Source organism: Sus scrofa, chromosome 9 (genome assembly GCF_000003025.6).
Source record: "Sus scrofa isolate TJ Tabasco breed Duroc chromosome 9, Sscrofa11.1, whole genome shotgun sequence".
Classification (NCBI taxonomy): domain Eukaryota; kingdom Metazoa; phylum Chordata; class Mammalia; order Artiodactyla; family Suidae; genus Sus; species Sus scrofa.
In genome coordinates this window covers 38,448,075-38,453,933 of record NC_010451.4, presented here as the reverse complement: position 1 = coordinate 38,453,933, position 5,859 = coordinate 38,448,075, and the positions used below count along the sequence as shown (strand labels likewise).

The 5,859-nt window shown below is 47.2% G+C and overlaps 1 long non-coding RNA gene across 1 annotated transcript; it reads right to left on the bottom strand.

The window, feature by feature from the left end:
* LOC110262279 lies at nt 3,371-5,312 on the bottom strand. Its single transcript, XR_002347105.1, has 2 exons — nt 5,110-5,312; nt 3,371-3,559 (listed from the first exon to the last, which is right to left on the bottom strand). It is a non-coding gene; the product is annotated as an uncharacterized LOC110262279 (long non-coding RNA).

The window sequence follows — 5,859 nt, the reverse complement described above, 5'->3', positions numbered from 1 at the left end:
GTCAAGTTAATGGGTTGTAAGATCAACTTAGCCCAATCGGCATCTTTCTAATCAAAGAAAATGGAGTGGAGTCAGTTGGATTAGAAGGAAATATCATTGCTTCTCATGCACATTTTGTAATACCTGCTTTCAGAGCGGTGTGATGTGTGCTTGCTGGGTTGTAAAGTAACTTTTTTTTCTTTCTTTTTTTTTTTTTTTTTTTTTTGTCTTTTCTAGGGCCGCTCCAGCGGCATAAGGAGATGTAGCTGCCGGCCTACACCACAGCCACAGCAACTCGGGACCTGAGCTGCATCTGCAACCTACACCACAACTCATGGCAATGCCAGATCCTCAACCCACTGAGCAAGGCCAGGGATCAAATTCACAACCTCATGGTTCCTAGTTGGATTCGTTAACCACTGAGCCACGACGGGAACTCCAGGTAACATTTTTTTTTTTAATGAGTTATGGTTCAAAAACATTTGCAACTCATGAGCCTACAGAACTGAAGACACCCGCACACCTCTTTCAGCTCCCAGTCTCTTCAGTGTGCCTGCATCAGGATCCCCTCTGTCTCTAGAGGGAGTCCTTCCCCTTCCCTGGCTGGCCCCCCGGCAGGCTGTGGCTTCTCCCTCTGCCCTCCCTCCTGATATCCTCCCCTTCTCCATCACTCCACCCCTTCCGACGTGCGCCTTCCAGGCCATCTGGAACCATCTCTAGCCTCCCCAGCATCATTCTCTAGGCCCTGATGCTTTTCGCTCTACGTTTCTGCTAAAACATGACTCCTCCATCATCAAGCCCTTAAACTTGCCTCTGATCAGTGCTCTTGGAGGTGGCCGTGGAGTCTGAGAGCAGAAGGAAACACGTGGAGAAAAGATGGTGGCAGGGAATTCGTGGGGGCGGGGGTGGGGCGCTAGTTCAGACATTAGCATTTCCTTTTACTAAGTGACTAGCAGAGTTCTGTGTGGGAAATAAAACGTGTAGTCATGTCCCAGAGACCAGACAGGAGTCAGCATAGTAAAAAGTCACAAGATCAAGAGCATTCAAGGTGGCAGGGGCAACTGGAACAGAGGCAGGGCGGAGGGACACAGCACAAGCAGTGTGTGTGGAAACGTGGAGGAATCCAAGGATCAGAAAAGTGAGCATCACAGAGAGCAACTCGAAAGGATACTGTAGCTTCGTCCTTGTTACAGAAGCCACGGGTGAGCAGGGCAGAAACCACACGCTCATGGATTCTGTGCTCTGGACAGCAAGGAAGTAGAAGGCGGCTTGCTAATTAAGAAGCGCTTGCTTTCTCATTCACCTTGAGATGGTACTAGCCTGCTTCCTGAAGAGTGCCTATTCTTGGGATAGGTGTTTTCACTACCTATTGGGTTCCAAAAGAAAAAAGGAAAGTAAGTGAGCCTGCAGCTACCAAGCAAATTGGACAAGAGGAATACATCCAGGACCCCCGTCTCCCTGGCACTCCTGTTGACAGAACCCTCCAGCCTTCAGCAGAGGCCCAGGAGGAACCTTCTAGTCTCAAGGACACAGACGGGGGGAGAGGCGTGGGGAGAGGCGTGGGGTCCTCCCGTGGGAAAAGCAAGGGTTTTAGAAGGAGCGGGTGGAGCTTCCTAGGGAATCAGACTAACAAAGGACGCACAGGGCAGGGGCCCCGAGGACCTGGCACAGCCGGAGAAAGGCCTGATTCCTCCTAGGAAAGTCCAGGCCGTGAAAGTCAGACCTCAAGTTACCTCCTCCTGTCTCTGCTAGGGTGACTTCTGTTTTGTCCCAGCTCCTGGAGAAAAACGCATAGATGCTAACCTCGGTGATCTTGGGTCACTGAAAGGACACGCGTAAGTGGGGAAGGGAGGGGGTGTGGCCCGTACTGAGTGGCGGTGGCGGCAGGGGAGGGGGCACGTGCAGCTGGCCACGAGAGACAGAGTCTCTCCCCCGAGGACACCCCTGACCCCTGGACTCCAGACACAGCCTCTCTGTGGAAGGAGAGAATTTGGGCAGTGCTATCTCGGTTTCAAAACCATAAATTCTGAGGCAGGACTGAGGGCGATAAGGGTAATGACAGTAATGTGGATCTGCAAGGAGCCAGCACCTTCTGCCTCCGGGCAGGCTTCTTGATCTTGGCTGGTCTTCAGAACTGTGAAGGGGAGTCTTGTAAAATGCACCATTCATTCCTTTCCAGACTTGCCAAATTAGAATCTACAGGCATTCAGTTACATATTTCATCTGGGACAGGTGATGAGTCTATTCAGGGAAGCGCAGTGTAAGTGGGTCAGTTGGTTGTGAGAAACAGCTGTTCAAGTAGAGAGGGCTCCATGGAAACACCCCAGATGTCCCTGGGCGGATGAATGGATTAGGAAGATGTGGTCCAAGTATACAATGGAGTACTATTCAGTCATAAAAAAGAATGAAATAATGCTATTTGTGGCAACATAGAGATTCTCATACTAAGTGAAGTAAGTCAGAAAGAGAAAGACAAATACCATATGATATCACTTATATGTGGAATCTAAAAGATGGCACAAATGAACCTATCTACAAAACAGAAACAGACTCATGAACACAGAGAACAGACTCATGGTTGCCAAGGGGAGGGGGAGGGATGGACGGGGAGTTTGGGGTTAGTAGATGCAAACTATTACATTTAGATGGATAAGCAATGAGCTCCTGCCCTACAGCACAGGGAACTATACAGTCTCTTGGGATAGAACATGATGGAAGATAATATAGAAAAAGGAATTTAATATATATGTATGACTGGGTCACTTTGCTGTACAGTAGAAATCGGCACAACATTGTAAATCAGCTATACTTTAATAAAAAAATACAAAAAGGGGGGCGCTCGTCAGGCCCTGTGGGCACAGAATTGGCACTGGGAGCCCCAAGGCCTCAGAGAGCTGTGTGCTCCATCACCCAGTCTGGGTCACACGATCTCTGCCTCTTTCTCCAGCTTTGCTCTCTCCCCTTCCCACCTCCAATTCTCAGTTCAGGCTTCTGGAGAGCTCACTGCTTACCCTGCAGCTGGCACATTGCAAACAAAAAACAAACAAAAATGGCTATTACTCTATATAACCTTTTCATTCCAGTGCTCTTTATCTTCTATCCCTGGTTTCTGAGTGGGGTACCAAGTTTTGATGGAGAGCATCATTGGTTTCTGTCCAGTTAATGCCCTAGCTCTCCTGGGTCAAGTAAGTTATGAACTGTAGGAAATAGGACCGAATATGGCCCCGGAGGCCCACCCCCTTCAGCGAGGGCCATGCGAGCTGGGAAGGCAACATCAAATATTTCCACAATAGTCCCACACAGATAGAATAATATGAAAGGCAGCAGCAAATTGTGGGTTAGACAAATTCAGGACTCCCAGAAAAAACATACCTCACATAGTATTAAAATCTTGAAGAAACAAACTCTGAAGACCTTTAGATGAAGTCAAACAGGGAGCTGGTAAAAGCATAGGAGAATGAGCTGGTTCCACAGTAGAAGTCAGGCAAGCTGAGCTCCAATCACAGTTGTTCACTAAATGGCTGTGTGACCGTAGGCAGGCCTTTCTCCTTCTGTGCTGTGGGCCTTGATTTCCCAAAACCTGTAAAACAAAGAGGCTGAATGCTAAGCTCTGTCCTTGCTCCAAGACTTTGTGTGTTTGTGAAGGGTCCCTACTCTTGGTTACCTGTTAGTGATGGGCAGCCTTATATACCTGCATTTCCCCATCCATAAGGGGGGCCTGGAAACAAGCGATTCATAGGACAGACAGAGCCTGTCCCAGCAGGAGTTTATCATCTATCACCCTGAGTCCACTTGGCCTCGTTCACATGGCTTCTAGTACAATGGCTCAGTATCCTGAGGACATTGGCCTCTCTCTTGTCCAATGCAGTGTTTTTGCACAACTAAACGGGGGAAAACTCAGCAGTTGGCTGCTTCCAGGCAAGGGAGATGTAGAAGAGACCCTCCGGACTGAAGTTCCCTGCAGGGAGCCAATATTTGGTGTTTGTGGATTAAAAGTGCTTATATTAGTGGTTTGCTAGAGTGATTCCCCAGGGCCTAAGTATTTGGTGCCTGCTGAGAAGCCGATGTACTCCAGCTTGTCAGGGTTTGCCGGCCTCTCAAGGAGACCTCTCATTTATTTAACATTCATTTTTTAAAAACCCATAGTAATTCCAGGTATCCCACCAAGCACAGTGCCTGCCACCTCTCTGCTGGGTCTCTTTCAGTTCCACTTGTCATCAACTGCCTACCATTTATAAATCTTTGGAGTTGAAGGCTCACACTGGTGTCCTATGAGACAGATTGAGCAATTGTACTTTGGCCTGCATGGTCCTGGCCAGCAGAGGTCCTGCTGTTGTTTCTAGATCTTGAATTAGCTGTTGCATTTAAAATGTAGGAGACTCCACCATGTTCTGATTATCCATTGCTCCATAAAAAACCACCCAACCTCAGTGGCTCAAACCTTGGTTGTGATCATACAAGGCAGGAATGTGGACAGAGTACAGGTGTGTGTGTGTGAGTGTATGTGTTTGTGTGTGTGTGTGTGCAGGGGCTCTGCCCCCTGACATCTGGGACTTCACTGGGGCAGAATCAAACAGCTGGAGTGACATGGCAAGCTGAGAGGCACTGCTCAAAGTAATCCCATCACCCACATTCTTAGGGCTAGTCTAGGTGAGCCCCAGTCTATTTAAAATATACTTATTAAAACATTATTTTCATTTAAGAAAAGGTCCAAAATGAAATCTTAAATGGGGAGGGGATACAGTGGTGGCAACCACACAGGTTTGTAAACGATTTCATTCACCACCCCCCTCAAAAGGGGGCATTCATGAACCTTTTTTTTTTTTAATCTTTTTTTTTTTGCCTTTTCTAGGGCTGCTCCCACGGCATATGGAGGTTCCGGGCTAGGGGTCTAATCAGAGCTGTAGCCACCGGCCTACACCAGAGCCACAGCAACGCAGGATCTGAGCCGTGTCTGTGACCTACACCACAGCTCATGGCAACGCCGGATCCTTAACCCACTGAGCAAGGCCAGGGATCAAACCTGCAACCTCATGGTTTCTAGTCGGATTTGTTAACCACTGAGCCACGACAGGAACTCCATGAACCCTTCTTTTAAGGGCTTTCATAGAGGCATATTGTAAAGCTTACCTGAGAAATAGCCCCAGACTGACTCCAAGCTCCTGGCCTCTCTCTCTTTCTTTCCACTCTGAAGGTATTTCATACCTCTCCCAGGCCTGGTTCCCAAGCTCACCTCCTCCTTGTTGTTAATTACATTTTTGTGCAAATTTTCTGAGTTTGTTGACCTTTTGTGACAGATGTTAATGAGTATTGCAAGAAAGCAGAAAGTAATGCTGTTGTTTGTCAAAATCTCTATTCCCGTCCTCAAGTATTAGCCCCCAAGCTGTCTATTTCATCAATGCCTGTTACTTTAATAAATAGTTCACATTCCTCTTTTAATGTGTCATAATCTTACAAGTTTGTTGTTATACTTCACATTTCATCCAATGAGACTTAGGAACCATAAATTTGGGGTTGCATAATTATCAGTGGACTCATAAGACTTTTATTTGCTTAAATGCAAAATGCTTTACATACTTTCAGTGAGCTGAAATGGCTCTTGCTTGTAATACGGTACCAGATTAAACAAATCCCTCATAAATTTTATGCTTCCTCTTGATTTAAATTTCTTTTACTAAATGGACAGAAGTGGTCAGTGTTATTAAAAATGATTAAAAATCTTCAGTAATCAGGGACCACAACATACCACTTGCACATGCCTTGTCCTGAGGGAACCCAAGCTCCCTCCCCCACGCCGGTCCCTTGCAGAGGAAGAAGGTATTGTTCCCATACAGGCTCTGGCATGAGATGGACCTGGGCTGATTTCTGCTGGGAATCACT